Source organism: Oryx dammah, unplaced genomic scaffold, assembly GCF_014754425.2.
Source record: "Oryx dammah isolate SB20612 unplaced genomic scaffold, SCBI_Odam_1.1 HiC_scaffold_6, whole genome shotgun sequence".
Taxonomy (NCBI): Eukaryota; Metazoa; Chordata; class Mammalia; order Artiodactyla; family Bovidae; genus Oryx; species Oryx dammah.
In genome coordinates this window covers 8,528,833-8,551,995 of record NW_024070190.1, presented here as the reverse complement: position 1 = coordinate 8,551,995, position 23,163 = coordinate 8,528,833, and positions in this window count along the sequence as shown.

Here is a 23,163-nt window from a genome sequence, read left to right as displayed (position 1 = left end):
ACGATAATAGATGAACTTAGGCCTCACTAGGGACCAATACTTTAGCCACGGGATGTGAAGAGCCAAATCACGGGAAAGGACCCTGATGCTGGGAAAGATTGAAGGCAAAAGGAGAAGGGGGTGGCAGAGTATGAGACAGATAGTATCACCAACTCGATGAACATGAATCTGAGCAAACTCTGGGAGACAGTGAAGGACAGGGAAGCCTGGAGTGCTACAGTCCATGGGATCACAAAGAGTTGGACATGACTTAGCAATTGAACACCACCACTACTATGGACCAGGCCTGGTGCCCAGTCCCTGACCTTTGAAACTTCATAAGAGCATTTTGATGCATGTATTCTTAGAATCCACATGTCACAGATGAGAAAACTGAGGATGAGGAAGGTTATCAAAGGTGGCAGACATCAGAAGCAGAAAGAATTTATATTTAGGTTGATGTAACTCCGGAGTGTAAACTCTTAACTACAATACTATTCAGCCTCTCTATAAACATACCAGAATGTGGTATGTATTAGTTATTCCTAGTGGGCCCATGGCCCATTTTCTGAGACCACTTGGCATTGGTTAAGTTGTGATCCAGACAGAAGCAATCTGCCTTACGCCTTCTTGGCTTGCTTTTGAAGAGCCTGCGCAGCTCCAGGGGGAATTCATCAGGCTTCTTCAGCCTTCTTTCTCCTCCTTCCGTGATGCAGGCAAGTATTACGACTGGGGAGGCTTTCCAGCATAAATTTAAAAGTATCCCATGGGAACCAAGTGACTGGATTGTAGTCCAGGCTCAACCATTAACCCCCATGTGACTTTAGAAAAGGCAGTTCTCTGGGCCTCAATTTCTTTATCTCTAAAATGGAAGATTTTCAAAGAGGTGATTTCTCAGCTTCTAGCTCTGGAAAAAAATCCTCCCAGTTTAAAAGTATGTCAAAACTACCAGGAAGTATGCAGGCTCTGCAGACAGCTCACCTTGGTCTGGGTCCCCGCACTTTCCAGTTTCCAGTTGGGTCTTCTTGTGCGGATTTCTCAATTTCCACAAACCTCAGGTGTCACATTTGTAAGAATAGAGTGGTCTACCTCATAGAGTCATTGGGAGGATTAATTAAACAAGCTAATATGCATAGCACAGTGCCAACCATACAGTAAATATCCAGTAAATATTAGGCATTTTCCCCATCACCGTCACCATCATCATCATCGTTATCACATTTCCGTTTATCATCACCATCACCATCATATCACCACCATCACCCCCACTATCATTATTTTCATCATCACCATCCTTATCATCGTCGTCATCATTATCATCATCACTCATGGACGATGTGGAATAAAAATAGTCTAGAACTCAATCCTAAAAATATATTAAACCATTTTCATACACACATTTTTTTTTCTCTACAGAATAGAGCCTGATGCAAAGGTTAGTGTAGTAAGGCTTTGCAACTAGTATTTCTGAGTGATAATAGAGGATGATTTGATGAGAAAGAGAAGGAGGGAGAGTCAGGCAGTGAGTAACAGCAGGATTGAAAGCTGTGGGAATAGGAACCGGGAGCCCCTGATAAGAAGGATGCAGCTGTGCCTGGCTGGAGCAGCAGCCTGCGTATACATGAGTGCCATTTATTTGAGACGAAATGTCCTGACCCTCCACTTGTGTGAAGACTGATTGCTGATCTTTGAAGAGGAGGCTACTTTGATCTCTGATAAAGCCAGCCAGGCAGTCATCATCTGAGTCGCTTTTAAATACTTTCTGATGCCCTGAGAATGGAGGCTGTTTTTAGATGAGTCTCAGGGTACCAACACCAGAAGAAAGAGGGAAGTAAAAGCTCCCTGCTGATGCCTTGTGAGTAGCATATGTATAACTGGAAGCAGCTGATCATGCCATTGCTCACCCGCTTGCCAGCCTCAGAGTCCAAAAGTGAGCGGAGGGGCCTCGTCTGTGACCTCATCCCTCCCCTAGCAAGGAAGCAGGGCTGGGATGCAGGAGTTACTGCTGGCAGGTGGGACCTCGCCTCTGCTTACATCCAACATCTGCAGCCTCTTGGGAAGGCCCCGTCATTGCACATTTTTCTAGTGAGTCTTTTTGGGCACGTTAGGAATAGCACAGCTTGAGAGAAGAGGAAGGGGAACGGAGTTTTCCTTATCTGGACTCTATTCTGGCCTGCACAGAGTTTTAGCTAACTAGAATTACGTTGTCTTCACCTGCGGGCATTTTATTGTCATCATTGAACAGATGGAACATTTTATCAGTGTTACACATGCTGTCCTAATGCTCAGATCAAGTGCGAATTTGGAAAGATATTTCAGCTGAGAAACAACTAAGACAGCTCCTCTGCAGGGATGAGGAATCAGTGGGCTCCCCGGGGGCACTCACACTAGTTATTAACACGTTCCCTCTCTGGCATGTGCTGCCACAGGAATTTGTTGGCTCGTGAGGTGAGGTGAACATCTCAGTGCCCTGAACTGTGTTCATCCACTTTCAGGGTGGCTGAGGACACCCCTTTCTACAGTGATTAATTCAGATGCACCATTACTGGGACCCCTTGCTGAGTGGGACTTCTCTGCATCCTCTCTTAATACTAACAGCAGGCAGGTAATCCTATAGTCTTTTAATAAGGTGAGCAAATGGAAGCTTGACTTTGTTAAGAAGCTTGCCAAAACTTGGTTAATGGGTAGAATGAGAAGTGACTTCATCTGGGGTGACCCTGCAATCCAGGCTCATATGTCTAAGCTCTCCTGCCTTTGTGGGTGTGGTTCTGCTCCTCTGGGTCATGATTATTCCTAATTTTGGGGGGCTACAGGATTTTGTTCAGTGAAGTGTAAAGGCTATATGTTTTAAAACGTAAACTCACAATACAGCTTGTAAATGTTAGGCATCCAGAGAGCAAGATTCACACTTATGTTCAGTTACATAGTTTCTCAGGGATATCTGTTCCTCGGGAAGCCCTCAAACTTCATATACAGAACCAGGGCATGTTTTTCATCACTCTCCACTTTAGCTACTGGGGAAGGACACAATTCCATCCTATATAAAGCAGTCTGTTTGCGGCAAAGCTCTATTAAGCCTTTTCTATGAACGAAGCGCTGATTGAGGCTCACTGCATCAGTAAGAAAACAGCAGAGGAAGATAAACTGCTCCCAGGCTAAATGAATGGGTTGCTACCCTCTCTCCTGACTGCTGCAAAGGTATGCATTTTGCCAAAACTTGTGTCCTTGTGGTGCCTCTTTTCATATGTGGGACCCCCTCCCCCCACTCCCCCTTTTTTGTTTCTGTAATAAAAGATGACCCTTGCCTTTGGGGAACACATAGCCTAGTGGACAGACAGATGGCATCAAAAGAGCAATTGTGAGTAAGTACAGTTTAAAAGATACTGTATCAGTCTGGTCCAATCAGGAGATGGAAACCACAAAGTGATTTCAGCAGGGAGTTTAACCTAATCAGTTTTTAAGCTGGGTTGACAGCGTAACAAGAAGGTGTAAGAGAGCTCTCTCTACAGGGTACCTCAGGGCTGAGGGAGACTACCCAGGAAAGGACAAACTTGGATGGAGCCCCCTCCCCGAGGCTGGGGGGCTCATCCCACTGGAGAAGGTTTGGGAGCATTGCCAGGGCTAGAGGTGGTTTGCAAAAAGCAGCTCTCCAGGGCACAGACACACGGAGCTTGCATGGTGTGCACAGGAGTGAGGGCACGGGGGTTAGTGGAAGGTGTGGGACGCCCAGTGTCTGAGTGGACAGGGCCACAGGAGACTGACCTCCTGAATGGGGGCAGGTTGGTATAGGGAGTCAGGGCTCTGGTGCAGGTGAGTCTTGAGGTCCGTGCAAAAGAGGTCCCCAGGTGAGCCAGTGCCGAGAGGTTGCAGGGGGGACCTCGAGTTCTGGGGTGTGCCTGGAACAGAGCACCTCAACCCTCCGTGTCTCATGGTCACATTGCTGGCCGAAGGGGCAGCCCTGGAATCAGACAGAGAAGTCTTAGCATCCTCCACTGAGAAAGCTTCATCTTGTGCTCATTGCAGCAGACAGATAGTTAAATGAATCCATTCCGCCCATTGTCATGGAGCAGAGGAAGGGGAAATTTGGAACTGAGCAGTCATTCCTGGCCTAGCTGTCTGGCCATTCATTCAGGGCCAGCCTGGCAGTGACATTTGAGAGGAACCTCAAAGAACGCGCTGGGCACACCCTCCAGTGCTGTGGGGCTCTGCCCTCCTTGCCTATCTGCTTCAGTCTTTCTGACTCTCCATGTGGCTAGACTCTGTCATGTGACTCAGAAGAGCTGGAGGGGCTCTTTCTTAACAGTTTTTCTGAAAGACCTTCAGTGGATGGTCTTTAGTTTCATGGTTCTGCCATCCTACAGCCCCCGATGCTTCCGTATCTTCCTGCTGGCCACAGGGGAAGGGACTGGATACTCAGTCAAGTCGTTCAGTCTTTCAGTGACCCAGCTGCTACCAGCCTCTGAGTGTCCGTCACCAACCCTCCCTCTTGGCTTTGCTTCCAGCCAGACCAAACAGCTTTGGGGTTTCCCAGGACGCCACTGCTGCATCCTGCTCCTCGCCGTTGTCCTGGTGTTTGTTCCCACGTGACTTGTCTTTTGTGTTTCATCCCTTGTGTCCATCCCTCTTCCAGCCTCTCTGCATCCACCTGTCCTCACAGTGAACCTCTGCTCCTTTCTGTTCCGCGCATGTGCCGTCCTTCCTCCACCGGAACACTGATTCTTTTCCTTCCCTTTTTTTCTCTACTCCTTCATTTCCTTCTTTGATTTTGTGAAATATCATACTCTCAGTTGGAATGCACAGCTGCTCATGTGTTCATACTTGCTTCAAGTCTATCTTTAATGAAAAACTAAGACGTTAAGGCCTTCCCAGGTGGCACCAGTGGTAAAGGACCCGCCTGCCAATTCAGGTAGGTGTAAGAGACATGGGTTCGACCCCTGGATTGGGAAGATGCCCTGGAGGAGGGCATGGCAACCCACTCCAGTATTCTTGCCTGGAGAATCCCATGGACAGAGGAGCTTGCTGGGCTATAATCCATAGGGTTGCAAAGAGTCAGACACAACTGAAGCAACTTAGCACACGTGGGTAGATAAGTATATCCACAAACATCATATATTACTTTTCTGTGTCTTTACATTTTATTTATTTATTTTATTAAATTTTTAATATATTTTCATATTATATTTTATTAAAATTTAATTTAAAATTTTATGAATTTTGCTATTAACTTTAATACCATAGTAGAAACATTGTTCTATAATTTCATTTTTCTCCTCCATGTTTTGATTGTGATTTGAAAGTGATTTCAGCAGGGAGTTTAACCTAATCAGTTTTTAAGCTGGGTTGACGGTGTAACAGGAAGGTGTAAGAGAGCTCTACAGGGTACCTCAGGGCTGAGGGAGACTACCCAGGAAAGGACAAACTTGGATGGAGCCCATGTTGACATAGATAATATTGGTCCACTCATGTAAACTGCTCCTATGGTGTTCTGGGCTATGAATATGCCGCAATTCAGTCATTCTCCAGTGGAGGTGGTTTCCATGCCTTGTATATTTCAGTTACCAAATTGTTTGTCATATATGTTGCAACTGTGACAACATTTAATTGTAATTCATATAGCTCTTCTTCCTCTACTAGGCTGTAAACTCTTTCAGAGCAGAAATCATGTTTGACTTTGGTCTCTGTCCCCCACATTTAATGAATATTATACCCGATGGAGAATAGGTGCAAAACAGTTGCTTGTTGAAATTCTGTAATGTCACCAGGGGAGAATGTGGCGGGCTCCTCAGAGAAGGTGGTCTGCCTGACTAGTAGTGACTTTCTACCTGGGAAAGTATTTCTCCCAGAAAATCCTTTGAGGTTATAGAGAACTGTTGCCTAACAGAACTTTCTGCAGTAATGAAAGGGTTTTATATCTGTACTGTCAGCTCAGTAGTCACTGGTTATATGTGACTACTGAACACTGGAAAAATGGGCTAGTTTTTGAGAAACTGAATTTTAAATTTAATTTCATTTTAATTAAATAGCCACAAATGTCTAGTGGCTATAGTATTGGATAGTTTTAGAAGCAGGCTTTACAGAAATATCTAATCACAGAAGCAAATACTGCTTGGTATTGCTTATATGTAGAATCTAAAAAGCCTGGAATTTCTCTGGTGGTCAGTTGCTTAAGACTCTGCACTTTCAGTTCAGGGGACATGGGTTTGATTACAGATCAAGGAACTAAAATCCTACATTCTATGCAGTGTGGCCAAAAATAATTTTTTTAAAAAAAGCTAAACTTGGAAAAGCAGAGAGTAGAATGGTTGTTGTCGGGGGAGGAGGGCAGGGTGGTATGAAAAATAGGGTTGTATTGGTCAGAAGGAAGAAGTTTCAGTTCTGCAGGCTAAGTTCTGCAGATCTGATATACAACATGATGACTATAGTTAATAGTACAATATTGGATTCTTGAAATTTGCTAACAGAGTAGATCTTAAGTGTCCTCAACACACACACAATGGTCACTATATGAGGTGATAAAATGTTATTAATTTGATTGTGGGGCTTCTCTTGTGGCTCAGCTGGTAAAGAATCTGCCTGCAATGCAGGAGACTTGAGTTTGATCCCCTGGGTTGGGAAGATGCCCTGGAAATGGAAAGGCTACTCACTCCAGTATTCTGGCCTGGAGAGTTCCATGGACTCTATAGTCCACAGGGTCACAAAGAGTCAGACATGACTGAGCGGCTTATTCATTTCATCACGTACACATATAACAAAACATCACTGATTAACTCCCCAGGCTGGTAGGGACCCAATATGCTACTGAAGAAGAGTGGATAAATAACTCCAGAAAGAATGAAGAGATGGAGCCGAAGCAAAAATAGCGCTCAGTTGTGGATGTGACTTGTGATGGAAGTAAAGTCCAATGATGTAAAAAACAATATTGCATATTGGAACCTGTAATGTTAGGTCCATGAATCAAGGTAAATTAGAAATAGTCAAACAGGAGATGGCAAGAGTGAATACTGACATTTTAGGAATCAGTGAACCAATGGACTGGAATTGGCAAATTTAATTCCATTATATCTACTACTGTGGGCAAGAATCCCTTAGAAGAAAAAGAGTAGCCCTCATAGTCAACAAAAGAGTCTGAAAGGCCATACTTGGGTGCAGTCTCAAAAGTGACAGAATGTACTCTATTCATTCCCAAGGCAAACCATTCAATATCACAGTAATACAAGTCTATGCCCCAACCACTAATGCTGAAAGCTGAAGTTGAAAAGTTCTATGAGGACCTACAAGACCTTCTAAAACTAATACCAAAAAAAGATGTCCTTTTCATCATACGGAACTGGAATGCAAAAGTAGGAAATCAAGAGGTACCTGGAGTCACAGGCATGTTACTGTTTGACCTTGGAATACAAAATGAAGCAGGGAAAAGGCTAACAAAGTTTTGCCAACAGAACACACTGGTCATTGCAAACCCTCTCTTCCAACAACACAAGAGAAGACTCTACATGTGAACATCAGCAGATAGTCAATATCGAAATCAGGTTGATTATATTCTTTGCAACCAAAGATGGAGAGGCTCTACACAGTCAGCAAAAAACAGACTGGGAGCTGACTATGGCTCAGATCATGAACTCCTTATTGCAAAATTCAGACATAAATTGAAGAAAGTAGGGAAAACCACTAGATCATTCAGGTATGACCTAAATCAAATCATTTGCAATTATACAGTGGAAGTGACAGATTCAAGGGATTAGATCTAATAGACAGAGTGCCTGAATAACTATGGATTAAGGTTCATGACACTGTACAGAAGCCAGTGATCAAAACCATCCCCAAGAAAGAGAAATGCAAAAAGGCAAAATGGTTGTCTGAGAAGGCCTTACAAATAGCTGAGAAAAGAAGAGAAGTGAAAAGCAAAGGAGAAAAGGAAAGATATAGCTATCTGAATGCAGAGTTCCAAAGAATAGCAAGGAGAGATAAGAAAGCCTCCTCAATGATCAATGCAAAGAAACAGAGGAAAACAATAGAATGGGAAAGACTAGAGATCTCTTCAAGAAAATCAGAGATACTAAGGGAACATTTCATGCAAAGATGGGCATAATAAAGGACAGAAATGGTATGTATGTAACAGAAGCAGAAGATATTAAGAAGAGGTGGCAAGAATACACAGAAAAACTATACAAAAAAAGACCTTAATGACCCAGGTAACCATGATCAGTTCAGTTCAGTTCAGTCACTCAGTCCTGTCCAACTTTTTGCAACCCCATGGACTGCAGCACGGCAGGCCTCCCAGTCCATCACCAGTTCCCACAGTTTACTCATACTCATGTCCATTGAGTCAATGATGCCATCCAACCATCTCATCCTTTGTTGTCCCCTTCTCCTCTGACCTTAAATCTTTCCCAGCATCAGGGTCTTCCTTAATGAGTCAGTTGTTCACATCAGGTGGCCAAAGTATTGGAGTTTCAGCTTCAATATCAGTCTTTCCAATGAATACTCAGGATTGATCTCCTTTAGGATGGACTGGTTGGATCACCTTGCAGTCCAAGGGACTCTTAGAGTCTTCTCCAATACCATAGTTCAAAAGCATCAGTTCTTCAGTGCTCAGCTTTCTTTATAGTCCAAATCTCACATCCATACATGCCTACTGGAAAAAACCATAGCCTTGACTAGACAGACCTTTGTTGGCAAAGTAATGTCTCTGCCTTTGAATATGCTATCCGGGTTTGACATAGCTTTTCTTCCAAGGAGCAAGCTTCTTTTAATTTCATGGCTGCAGTCGCCATCTGCAGTGATTTTGGAGCCCCCCAAAATAAAATCTGCCACCATTTCCACTGTTTCCTCATCTATTTGCCATGAAGTGATGGGACCGGATGCCATGATCTTAGTTTTCTGAATGTTGAGATTTAAGCCAACTTTTTTGCTCTCCTCTTTCACTTTCATCAAGAGGCTCTTTAGTTCTTTTTCACTTTCTGCCATAAGGGTGGTGTCATCTGCATATCTGAGGTGATTGATATTTCTCCTGGCAATCTTGATTCCAGCTTGTGCTTCATCCAGCCCAACATTTCTCATGATGTACTCTACATATAAGTTAAATAACCAGGGTGATAATATACAGCCTTGACATACTCCTTTTCCTATTTGGAACCAGTCTGTTGTTCCATGTCCAGTTCTAACTGTTGCTTCCTGACCTGCATACAGATTTCTCAAGAGGCAGGTCAGGTGGTCTGATATTTCCATCTCTTTCAGAATTTTCCACAGTTTATGGTGATCCACACAGTCAAAGGCTTTGGTGTAGTCAATAAAGCAGAAATAGATGTTTTTCTGGAACATTCTTGCTTTTTTGATGATCTAGCAGATGTCGGCAATTTGTTCTCTGGTTTCTCTGCCTTTTGTAAAACCAGCTTGAGCATCTGGAAGTTCACAGTTCACATATTGCTGAAGCCTGGTTTGGTAACCACGATAGTGTGTGATAACTCGCCTAGAGCCAGACATCCTGGAATGTGAAGTCAACTGGGCCTTAGAAAGCATCACTACAAACAAAACTAGTGGAGGTGATGGAATTCCAGCTGAGCTATTTCAAATCCTAAAAGATGATGCTGTGAAAGTGCTGAACTCAATATGCCAGCAAATTTGGAAAACTCAGCAGAGGCCACAGGACTGGAAAAGGTCAGTTTTCATTCCATCCCAAACAAAGGCAATGCCAAAGAATGTTCAAACTAACACACAGGTGCACTCATCTCACACGCTAGCAAAGTGATGCTCAAATTTCTCCAAATGAGGCTTCAACAGTATGTGAACCGAGAACTTCCAAATGTTCAAGCTGAATTTAGAAAAGGCATAAGAACCAGAGATCTAATTGCCGGCATCTGTTTGATCACAGAAAAAGCAAGAGAATTCTAGAAAAACATCTACTTCTGTTTCATTGACTATGCTAAAGCCTTGACTGTGGCTCACAACAAATTGTGGGAAATTCTTAGAGATGAGAATACCAGACCACCTTCCTGCCTCTTGAGAAAGCTATATGCTAGTCAAGAAGCAACAGTTAGAACCAGACATGGAACAACAGACTGGTTCGAAATTGTGAAAGGAGTACGTTGAGGCTTTATATTATATATATCACCCTGCTTATTTATCATGTGAAATGCCAGGCTGAATGAAGCAAAAGCTGGAATCAAGATTGCTGGGAGAAATATCAATAACCTCAGATATGCAGATGACACCACCCTAATGGCAGAAAGTGAAGAAAAACTAAAGAGCCTCTTAATGAAAGTGAAAGAGGAGAGGGAAGAAGCTGGCTTAAAACTCAACATTCAAAAAACAAAGATGACGGCATCTGGTCCCATCACTTCATGGCAAATAGATGGGGAAACAATGGAAACAACGACAAACTTTATCTTCTTAGGCTTCAAAATCACTGTGGATGGTGACTGAATCCATGAAATTAAAAGACGCTTGCTCCTTGGAAGAAAAGCTATGACCAACCTAGACAGCATATTAATAAGCAGAGACATTACTTTGCCAGCAAAAGTCCGTCTAGGTAAAGCTATGGTTTTCCCAATAGTCATGTCTGGATATGAGATTGGACCATAAAGAAAAGTGAGCACCGAAGAATTGATGCCTTTGAACTGTGATGTTGCAGAAGAGTCTTGAGAGTCCCTTAGAATGCAAGGAAATAAAACTCATCAGTCCTACAGGAAATCAATCCTGAATATTCATTGGAAGGACTGATGCTAAAGCTGAAACTCCAATACTTTGGCCACCTGATGCGAAGAGCTGACTCATTTGAAAAGACCCTGATGCTGGGAAAGATTGAACAGAGGAGAAGCTGGAGACGACAGAGGATGAGATGGTTGGATGGCATCACCTACTTGATGGACATGAGTTTCAAAAGCTCTGGGATTTGGTGATGGACAGGGAAACCTGGTGTGCTGTAGTCCAGGAGGTTGCTAAGAGTAGGACATGACTGAGTGACTGAACTGAACTGAAAACAAATCACATTCTATGCTTAAACGTAAACAATTTTTGCTTGTAGTTATACCACAGTAGAATTGGAAAAAAGATAAATGAAAATTTAAAGTCTAATATCTGCTGATAGTGAAAAAGACAGTGTTTTTTGTCAATGTGTCCTTCAGTGATCATTTTGAATGAATATTGATGAGGAGTTTGCCAGATAATTAGCAAGTGTCAGTCTATGGGGCCAGAGGTTTTCTTCATCTGTAAAATGGTATCTCTGATGCCTGCTTTCTAGGATTATTTTAGAAGCAAACTCTTTTAGCCTGGCATCTATTAAAGATGGCAGCTGTTTATCTTCTCGTTATTACATTATTATCTTACTAGAGATTTGGATGTGACTTTTGGTTCCTGGCCTCAGATCTGGTGAGGGAAGGCAGATGGGGTGGGTGTAAGCCATGGCACCCCCATTGATCTGAGCTGTGTTCCCACACAAGCTGGGGTGATCTCAGTTTTTCCACTCTGCAGCCTGGGTACCCTCTGCCTTAGAGGGTGTATCCCAGGTTATTTTGGCACCAATTATTATTTATTTATTTATTTTTATTGAAGTAAAATCAATTTATGATCTCTGAGCAATTAATTATTGCTCTACAGCAAAGTGATTCATCTATATATATATAGATAGATACATTCTTTTCTGTTTATATTCTGTATGATCATTATGGTTTATGCAGGATGTTGAATATTGTCATTGCTGTATAGTAAAATGATTCAGCTATACATATAAGTACTTTCTTCTTTCTTTACATTCTTTTCCATTATGGTTTGTCACAGGATATTGGATATAGTTCCCTGTGCAATGTTTACAGCAGGACCTTGTTGTATCCATTCTATGTATTGTAGTTTTCATCTGCTAAGCCCAGACTCCCGCTCCATCCTTCTCCATTGGCAGCTACCAGCCAGTTCTCTACGTCTGTGATTCTGTTTCTGTTTCATAAATTGGTTCATTTGTGTCCTATTTTAGATTCCACATATAAGTGATATCATATAGTAATTGTCTGTCTGTCTGACTTGCTTTAACATCTTCCCTGGAGGCGCAGATGGTAAAGAGTTTGCCTGCAATGCGGGAGACCTGGGTTCGATCCCTGGGTCAGGAAGATCCCCTAGAGCAGGAAATGGCAACCCACTCCAGTATTCTTGCCTGGAAAATCCCATGGACGGGGGAGCCTGGAGTGCTACAGTCCATGGGGTCACAAAGTGTTGGATAACTGACTTACTTTACTTAGTATGATCATCTCTGGTTGCATCCATGTTGCTGCAAATGGCATTATTTCCTTCTCTTTAGTGGCTGAGTAGTACTCCATTGGCTATACTCCACATTTCCCGTATCCATTCTTCCATCATTGGACATTTAGGTTGTTTCCATGCCTTGGCTATTGTGATCAGTGCTGCTGTGAACATAGGGGCTTAGCACCAATTCTGGATGCCCATTCATGGTAGAGATTCTGGACACTCTTCCTCTCCTCAGCCTTCTTTTTGAAGGATTTCAAGACTTGTCACCCTGGATCCCTCTGCTGCTTGTCTGCAGTGCCTGCCCTGCCCTGGCTGCCACAGTGCCGTCTCTCTCCTGCCTACTGAGACCCAGTCCCCCACTGCCCAGTTTGGAGACTGCCTCTGCCAGGCAGGTGCCTGTATGCCATGTGCTCCCTTCCCATGCTCATTCACACCTCTGTGTGTGTTTGTCCTGCCTCACAGCATTTGCATTTGCATACATTTCCTTTCTAGACTTTAAATTCCATGAAAACAGATGTCTTTCTGTGTTCCTCCCAGTATCACTATTCCAAACCCAGAAGATCATTGCAGCACTATTTACAATAGCCAGTGCATGGAAACCACCTAAATGTCCAATGACAGATGAATGGAGAAAGAATATATGGTACACAGATATATATAATGGATTTCAAAAATGCAGAGGAACCAGAGATCAAATTGCCAACATCCCTTGGGTCACAGAAAAAGCAAGAGAATTCCAGAAAAACATCTACTTCTGCTTCATTGACTATGCTAAAGCCTTTGACTGTGTGGATCACAACAAATTATGGAAAATTCTTAAAGAGGTGGGAATACCAGACCACCTTAACCTACCTCCTGAGAAACCTGTATGTAGGTCATGAACCAACAGTTAGAAATGGACATGAAACAACGGACTGGTTCCAAATAAGGAAAGGAGTACAATCAAGGCTATATATTGTCATCCTGCTTATTTAACTTACATGCAGAGTACATCATTCAAAATGCCAGGCTGGATGAAGCACAACCTGGAACCAAGATTGCCGGGAGAAATATCAATAACCTCAGATATGCAGATGACACCACCCTTATGGCAGAAAGCAAAGAAGAACTAAAGAGCCTCCTGATGAAAGTGAAAGAGGAGAGTGAAAAAGCTGGCTTAAAACTCAACATTAAAAAAACAAAGATCATGGCATCCAGTCCCATCACTTCATGGCAAATAGATGGGGAAACAATGGAAACAGTGACAGACTTTATTTTCTTGGGCTCCAAAACCACTATGAATGGTGACTGCAGCCATGAAATTAAAAGACGCTTGTTTCTTGGAAGAAAAGCTATGACCAACCTAGACAGCATATTAAAAAGCAGAGACATTACTTTGCCAACAAAGGTCTGTCTAGTCAAAGCTATGATTTTTCCAGTAGTCATGTATGGATGTGAGAGTTGAACCTTAAAGAAGGCTGAGCACCAAAGAATTGATGCTTTTGAACTGTGATGTTGGAGGAGACTCCTGAGAGTCCTTTGAAATTTCTTGCAAGGAAATCAAACCAATCAGTCCTAAAGGAAATCAGTCCTGAATATTCATTGGAAGGACTGATGGCTGAAGTTCCAATACTTTGGCTACCTAATTCAAAGAGCTGACTCATTAGAAAAGACTCTGATGCTGGGAAGCATTGAGGGCAGGAGGAGAAGGGGACGACAGAGGATGAGATGGTTTGACGGCATCACTGACTCAATGGACCTGAGTTTGAGCAAGCTCTGGGAGTTGGTGATGGAGAGGGAAGCCTGGTGTGCTGCAGTCCATGGGGACTGAAAAGAGTTGGACATGACTGAGTGACTGAAGGTAACTACTCAGCCATAAAAAAAGAACAGAACTGGGTCATTTGTAGAGATGTGGATGGACCTAGAGTCTGTCATACAGAGTGAAGTAAGTCAGAACGAGTAAAACAAGTATCGTATGTATGGAATAAAATATATGTATGTAATCTGGAAAAATGGTACAGATGAACCTATTTCCCAGGCAGGAATAGAGATACAGGTATAGAGAATGGACATGTGGGCATGGGGGAAATGGGAGAGAGGGACAAATTGGGAGACTGGGATTGGCATATACACACCACCAGGTGTAAAATAGACAACTAGTGTGAAACTGCTATAACGCACAGGAAGCTTAGCTCGACCAGTGCTCTGTGATGACCTAGAAGGGGGCGGTTGGGGTGGTGGATGAGAGGTCTTAAGAGGGAGGGGATATATGTACACATGTGGCTGCTTCATTGTACAGCAGAAACTAACACAACATTGTAAAACAATTATATTCCAATTTTAAAAATTTAAAAATGAATGAATAAATCAGTGGAAATAGTTCAGTATTTATAATATGATTCCCCTGTTAAACCAGTCCTTTCATCTTGAGAATAACCCCAGGCACTCACTCACAATGGGACCATCTTCCCAGGAAAGCCCTTTGTTTATCAAGTCACAAAATATACTCTCTTCATCACAAGAACTTTAATCTCTGTGTAATTAGGATATTTGAAAATTTTTTTTAGTGAACATGAACACTGCCAGAGAACGACCAAGGTTCTAACTCAGCGAGGAATTCATGTATGCATTTAGAAGAAATCTGGACTGCTCTCATTTCTTCGGGGAAAAAGCAGCTGTTCTTGGTATAATAAGCATGAGTGCTATGCTTAGTCACTCAGTCGTGTCCGACTCTGCGACCCCATAGACTGTAGCCCCCCATGTTCTGTCCATGGGGATTCTCCAGGCAAGAATACTGGAGTGGGATGCCATGGCCTCCTCTAAAGGATCTTCCCAACCCAGGGTTCTAACCCCGGTCTCCCACATTGCAGGCGGATTCTTTACCATCTGAATATGTAGTTAATTAGATGTGAAGTTTGACTCAGAAGCTAAAGATGGAATTAAAGTCTTTGCCGTTCACTTTGATTTAGATTTTGGTTTGGTCTTGTCATTAGTGTGAAAATAGCCTAGTTTTGTTCCCAGTTTTAGGTGTGGCAGGGGACACACTGCTGGTTAGCAAGGCTGTCTGAAATTGAGTGTATTCATGACATCCTGATATGCGTGGCCCGGTCCTTTGTGCCGTAGAGAGTTGTTCAGAGAGACACCGGAACACCCATCACGTCAAACGGGAGACAGTCTTATGAGTCATTACTGTGTCTGAGGATGCTACTGATTTCTGAATTAGAGTCCAACAGCAACCGTGGAGTGCCCCTCTGTGACCAAGAACGGTAATGGAACAGAAGCTAAGAAAGCTCTGCATTCACTGCAAATGGAAATTTAAAAATCCTGCTTTCTGATTTTTAGGATGGAAAAGTGAATTAGCACATTATCGAACTTAAAAACGAGGCTTCTCAGTTGGACCTTTGTCAGAGCCTCCGAGGAAGGGGCAGGCCAGAATAGATGAGATGTCGGGGAAGCTAATTTCTTTATTCGGGGGGGTGAGCTCGGCTTCCTTGGGCAGTTGTTGCTGTAATTGGCATCAAGACAGGATGGCTGCCACTGTGTGACAGAGCCAGTGACATTCCCCTCGAGGGCTAATTCTTTAATTTAGGGAGAGACAAAGAGAAGGAGCAAGTCTTCAGCCAGGAGGCAGGAGCTCAAGGAATTTGATCCTCACAGGGGCTGGCTTCTTGAAAATAAAATCCAGACTGGGGAGTTGGACCCTGACGTGTGTGGCCACATGAGAAAGCCTTAGATAAAGCCATTTTCTTTTGGGGTGATGCTCATGGTTAGCCTGTTGGATCAAGATGAACAGCAAGGCAGAAATCTGCAACCTCAAAGGGTTTGCATTTTCAGAGACGGAATCTTATTTGGTGACATATCAGGAACGTTAAATTAGTTTGTGATCAGTTTTCTTAATGTGATGAGGAAGCCAGTAATGGGGGAAGCAGTGGTACTTCTCTCCTCGTACACCCCGTGATAAACAAGCAGTATTTTCTGGATGAAGTGAAGTGAAAGTCGCTCAGTCATGTCTGACTCTTTGTGACCCCATGACTGTATAGTCCATGGAATTCTCCAGGCCAGAATACTGGAGTGGGTAGACTTCCCCTTCTCAACTCAGGGGATGTTCCCAACCCAGGGGTCGAACCCAGGTCTCCCGCATTGCAGGTGAATTCTTTACCAGCTGAGCCACAAGGGAAGCCCCACTTTCTGGATAAGCTCCAGAAAATATAGCTAAGGCAATATTGCATTCTGTTTATCATACCACACATACTAGAAATTGGATTTCCAATACTGAGTGGCTCTTGTCATCATTTTTGCCAGTCTTGCCTTTGAAAGTTTTCATTTATTTTGTGCTTTATAGGACTCCAGCTGTCTTTACCTCAATACAGTAAGTCCCCTACATATGAAGGAGTTCCATTCCAAGAGTGGGTACATAAGTCCAGTTTGTTCATAAGTCCAACAAAGTTAGCCTAGGTACCCAACTAACCCAGGTAGCAGTACCTGCTTCCAGCATAGGAGGCATAAGAGACTCGGGTTCCATCCCTGTGTCAGAGAGATCCCCTGGAGGCATGGCAACCCACTCCAGTATTCTTGCCTGGAGAATCCCCTGGAGAGAGGAGCCTGGCTGGCTATGGTCCATAGGGTCGCACAGAGTCAGACACAACTGAAGGGACTTAGCACGAGCACCCAACTAACACAATTGGCTATATAGTGCTTTACTATAATAGGTTTATAATACTTTTTGCACAAATAATAATAGAAAACAAACACAAAAAATAAACATTTTAATTTTTTAATTTAAAAACTTGTAATTTCTTTGGTTGAATAGAATAAGAAAAAATTACCATGGCTTTCTTAAAACCATTCAGTACATTTATATGAATGCCCACATTTTCATGAAAATGGAGATAAGTGGACATTCTTAATACAGTATAGAGATAAAAACACTTCTGGAGAAAAATTAACAAAAAGTTAATTGTTAAGAAAACATGTTTAATCTTGTAGTACAGTACCTTGAAAATTACAGTGATACTAGTTACATTACTGCCGGGGTCCAGCCCCGGTGGATCCAGGGTGATTCGAAGGTGGGGATGGAGTCGGCATCCTTGGAAAAATATATATTTAATTACAGATATATAGAGAGATTAGAAACAGATAGTGTAGTAGGAAAATTAGTGGAGAAAAAGAGGCTGAATAACTTGGTTTATGTGGAATAGCACCTATGCTCCAGATGGGAATTCAGCCAGAAAAACGGGGAGCAAGAAAGAAGTGACATGGAGGAATCAGTCTTTCCAGAAACTGATCCGATTTCTTTCTTTTTGCTTCTGAACATCCTGGGCTTAAACTAAAGATACTGTTCTACTGTACTCTATTCAGTACTATACAGTAAAATACACAAAAACACAATCACTTGTAGAGGATGTATGTACATGATGGTGTATGCCAAACACGTGAGTATGTGATTGAACACGCAAACGCACACTTGCATCTCTGAAAGTTTGCAACTTGAAGCTTCGTATGTAGGGGACTTACTGTAGTTCCTCCATTTCCTCACAATAACCCTGGAAGATAAGTGGGTTGGGTACCATTCCCATTTTTGCACTCAAGAGAACTGAAGCTTACAGAGGTTATTGCCGAGGTCCAGCCTCAGCAGAGTCCAGGGATATCCTCAGGATGGACGATGTCGGTGAATGAAGAACGATAGATAAAGAGATAAAGAAAGAGACAACACGGGGTGACCAAGCTTTAGTGAGCGAGACCCATTTTCTTTATTTTTCTTGGGGCTTTTATACCCTGAGTTATACATACAGCAAGGTGAAAAATGCAGAGTCAACTCAACATTTCATCAGTAATAAGTTTTATCAATATCAGTTTCCTTTTTGTAAGAGTCTTATTCTCTGTACATCATCTTCTGTTCCGGAGGCCTGTTGATATTTCATGACCTCTTTTTGATAAATGTTGGTCAGCCAGAACAATAATCTTCCTTTAAAGTGTTTTTCCTTAAATTCTTAGCCTGCGTCACCCTTAAAGTACAGAGTTACATTTTTATGGAGCGAAGATTTAGCAGGTTACAGCAAAGAAAGAACTTATTAATTCAAAGTCTAATGTTGCTAATATTAAAGCTGCTGCTTATTATTTTTATATCTTAACTGTATGCACTCCCAGGAACACAATGGATAAGGGACGTGAGAACTTGGCAGCAAGCATAGGCTCAACAATGTTGCAAGAGTCTGGATAAACCTGCCAAGTAAGCTAGCATGCTAACAGAGGGTTTGAAACACTCCTTTCATGCCCAGGAGATTTATCAACTAGAGCCCTAAGTGAACTCTTTTGGTCAGGGACAGCCCCCTGCTAATGTCAGAAGAGCTGGTGAAAGACATAAAATAATAAGACAGACAGATTCTGGTTTGGGGGTAGATGCTCAAGCAGATCCAAGGGGTCCGTCGAGTCCTGAGGCCTTGCTTATCAGGACTCTTCCGCATGACCTTGTCATGGTCGGATGGCCCAGGGAGTCCCTCGAGTCCTGCATGACCTTGTCATGGGTGGGCTCTCCCGTACTGGCTCCCGGCAGGTTATCACAAGTCTGACTGATGCAGCAGAGAGAATATTGCAGTTTGTGGTCAGTTTTCTCTGGGTCCCAAAGTTTAAGAAATCTTTTCCCCATTCAGTGGAAAAGAAAAGTTTAGCAAGGAAGATGGCAGAATCAGAGTAGTTATATTCTGCATACGGCTATCTGTACTGAATGTCGTGAATCAAACGTGTGATTCCCCATCTTGGGGGAAATAAGCCCTGAGGGGTTGTCCATTTTGGTGTATTCATCATCTGCCTTGCTGTCATCATCAAGCTGTCCTAAATTCCTAAAGGTTTGGTGAGAGCAGTGGAAGGATGGAAAACCAGTTGAAATGAATTGGCTCCAAGGGCTGAGAAGCAGTCATTCACTCTTCCTGTAGGACCAGCCTCTGCCTGGGGCTCAGTTGTGCTTCTTGCTATAGGGTTTGCAGTCTGTCACCAATGTCGCTGAATAAAAAGATAATTTTGCATCTCTCCATTTTACTCATGTAAGATTTTTATTTGAGAGTAGTTGTAGATTTACAGAAAGATTGTGTAGTACACAGAGTTCTCATGGACCCAAGTTCTCCTATGATTAACATCATATGTTAATGTCATACATTAGTTGCAATGATCAACCAGTATAGATAATTTATTAAGTCCATGCTTTATTCATGCTTCCTTAGTTCTACCCAAATGTCCTTTTTCTGTCCTGGGATCCCATCCAGGGCACATCATTACCTTTAGTTGTCATGTCTCCTTAAGACTCTTCTTGGCTATGACAGTTTCTCAGAATCTCCTTGTTTCTGGGGACCTGGACAGGTAAGGAGGACGAGGGAGGGGTTTGTAAACCGTCTCTCAGTGCGAGCATGTCCAGTGTTTTTCCTATGGTTAGCCTGGGATTGTGGGTTTGGAGAAGAGCATACAGGCCATTCTCATCACACTGTGTTCAAGAGGAAGGGCCGGCCACTGCCATGACTTCACTCTGTGGAGACTGACCTTGGTCACCTGGCTCAGGTAGTGTTATCAGGATTCTCCTCCGCAGAGTTGCCCCTCCTCCCATCTCGGTACCATGCTCTTTGGGAGGACATCACCACGCTTAGCCCTCGCATCAGGAGTCGGGGGCTGTGGTCCGCTTTGTTAAACGATGGAAAGTCTACATAAATCATTTGGATTGCTTCTGAAAGGGAGAATTGTCTCTCTTCCCCTGTTTGTTTATTTATTCAATCAGTTAGGTAAGTCAGAGTGGACTCAGACTTTTATTTTATCCTTTGGGTTACCGTCCAGGACTCTCTGTTTGCTCACCCAGATTGTTTCCCCTGGTCCATCAGGAGCTCCTGCATGTGGCCTCTGAGTCATTTTGACTCACCTCCATCTTGTGGGTGGGATTTTTGTTGTTGTTGTTTTGTTTTGAGCATGTCCTTCCTTCCGGGTACTACAGGAGGCTTCAGGCACATTTTTTGTGTTTCCTGCTGCTGCTGCTGCTAAGTCGCTTCAGTCGTGTCTGACTCTGTGCGACCCCATAGACGACAGCCTACCAAGCTCCCCCGTCCCTGGGATTCTCCAGGCAAGAACACTGGAGTGGGTTGCCATTTCCTTCTCCAATGCATGAAATGAAAAGTGAAAGTGAAGTTGCTGTTGTGTCTGACTCTTCTCAACCCCATGGACTGTAGCCTAGCAGGCTCCTCCGCCCATGGGATTTTCCAGGCAAGAGTACTGGAGTGGGGTGCCATTACCCCTTTAAAGGCCCTGTCTCCAAATACAATCATGTTGGGAGCTGGGCTTCAACGTATGGATAGGGGTGGGTGGGGGGTGATGGGCACCAACTGGCTCTTAACAGGGCTACAGAGAATTCAGAAGTAGCCCCGAGATTCACATGATTCATAGGAACAATGTTTTCCAATCCACATTTATTTCCTATTTTTTGGTCTGGTTTACCAGACTAGATATAGAGAAATGATGGGAAAATACATCTTCCTGTCATCAAGGCATTCGTTAGGTATTTTAGTTTCCTGCCCTAGTCCTCAAATCAGCCATTTCTCTAAGGAGTCCTAATTCCTTTTAAAAAAAATTTATTTTTCAATATTTATGTGCCAGGTGTTGGTTGCGGCATGCAGGATCTTTTTAATTGAAGCATGTGAACTCTGAGTTGCAAAATGTGGGATCAAGTTCCCTGACCAGGGATCGAACCCAGGCCTCCTTCACTGAGAGTGTGGCGTCTTAGCCATTGAACCACCAGGGAAGTCCTCCTAATTCCTTTTATTGGAGAATAGTGTTAGAAATGGGCTTCTCTGATAGCTCAGCTATAAAGCATCTGCCTGCAATGCAGGATACCCCGGTTCGATTCCTGGGTCAGGAAGATCCCTTGGAGAGGGGATTGGCTACCCACTTCAGTATTCATGGGCTTCCCTGATGGCTCAGATGGCAAAGAATCTGTCTGCAATGTGGGAGACCTGGATTCGATCCCTGGGTTGGGAAGATCCCCTGGAGAAGGAAATGGCAATGCATTCCAGTATTCTTGCCTGGAAAATTCCATGGACAGAGGAGCCTGGTGAATACAGTCCATGCGGCTGTACAAAGCATCGGACATGACTGAGTGACTAAGCACAGCACAGCACAGTGAAGAAACCAGGGTGAGTGGGAGAAGAACACACTGGCGTAGATGTGTCTTAACGCCCCATAACAGGACAGTTCCTTGACTCTGTTAGACTTGAAGAAGTATCCTCAGTCCTTCAGAAGAAAGGGAATTGAAGTATTTTCCTGGTTCTTCTCTTAGATTCGAGAGGTAGGAGAGGTGTGAATCCATCGCACCAGCCCTTTCTCTCCTCCAGTCATGAGACTGAGACCAAGGATATCTCTCTTCTGGAGCCTCTCTTCTCCCTTAAAGAACATTTGTGTGAACCAGATATTACAATACAGATCCTTATAAATGCAGCTAAACTTACAGGAACAAGGGGACAAGTGAGAAGTAAGGCTCTCCTAAAAATCTCGACCACATGGCGGCTGGTATTGCTTCACCAGTGTCATAGACACTAAGAACAAACTGTTGACTTGCTTGCAGATCAAACTCTCTATCCCTCTACTTCTCAAGTTTAAGAAATGGACAGACCCTGTTTAATGGAGGAGAAAATTCTTATAAACACTGTGTTTTTTAAAAATCAGTATAAACCTGGAAGCCACTCAGGTTACCACCCAGAGCCATTTGCATTCCACATACCATGCATGGTGGGTGACTCAGTTTTCCCCACCTTACTCTGCTTAATCTACCAAAACAGAACAAACGCTAGAACAAAGCCCTTGAAGACGCCATTCACTCATTCTGTCTACAGATATTTAGTGACAGAAACTTGGGATACGTCAGTGAAGAAACAAGTCAGTTTCTTGTTTCTCTTCTTGTTCAGTTAGAGTTTATCTCCTAAACTGGGCATTGGCAGACTATAGAGAGTGGGCATTTTCATCTTTGTGGGCCCTACAATCTCTGTCAAAATGACCCACTTCTGTCATTTTGGCCTCAAGCAGTCACAGATGCTAGACCTGTGGACAGGTAGGTGTGGCTGTGTTCCAATAAAACTTTATTTAAAACCACAAGTGGTGGGTCACATTTGCTTGGAGGGCTATATGGCTGGACCTCTCTTCCAGACAGTAAGCAATAAACCTAATAAGGAAATAAGATATGTGATGGCCAGAAGATCGTATGTTTTCTCTATGGAAACAGAAAACATTGAGCAGAGGAAAGAGGACTGGAAGTGCTGAGGGGCTGAGGGTGGTGCGTTTTATGTAGAATCAGAAGGGGATGTCTGAGCAAAGTTTTGGAGGTGAATAAGCCATGTGGTGTCATGAAAGAAGTGTGTTGTGGGCAGAGGGAAGAATCGAGCAAAGTCCCATCCATGAGGAGGCCTGTTATGATGGAGATGGCCAGCATGGCTGTAGTAGAAGGAGGGAAGAGGAGAAGTGGGCACTGAGATCAGAGAGGGAGGCTGAGGCACCAGGAGAGGGGGCCTTTTACCCTGAGTGAGATGGGAGCTGCAGTAGGTATGGACTGGCCTCTGTGTATGTGACTGTCCTCTTGTGTGTCATGCTTGCTTTGATGCCATTGCTCTCAGCAAGCTCTTAAAGCAACTGGCGAAGGAGAAGCACAGCTTGAAATCCACTAGGTCGTGAACTCAGATGTGAATGCTGCACTTTGAAGCTTTTGATGAACAGGTGATCTGAATACACTTTCTTTAACATTTTAAAGATTATCACAAAAATAAAACTATAAAAATGTTTAAACTCTACCATAAAGAATTCACAGACTCCCCAGGAATATGTCTCTGGGGCCTGTTGGATCCTGTAACGTGTTTTCTTTCTTTTTTTAAACTGAAATGTAGTTGATTTACAGTGTTTCAGGTGTACAGCAAAGTGATTGTTATCTCTAACGATATCTGTGTATCTACCTCT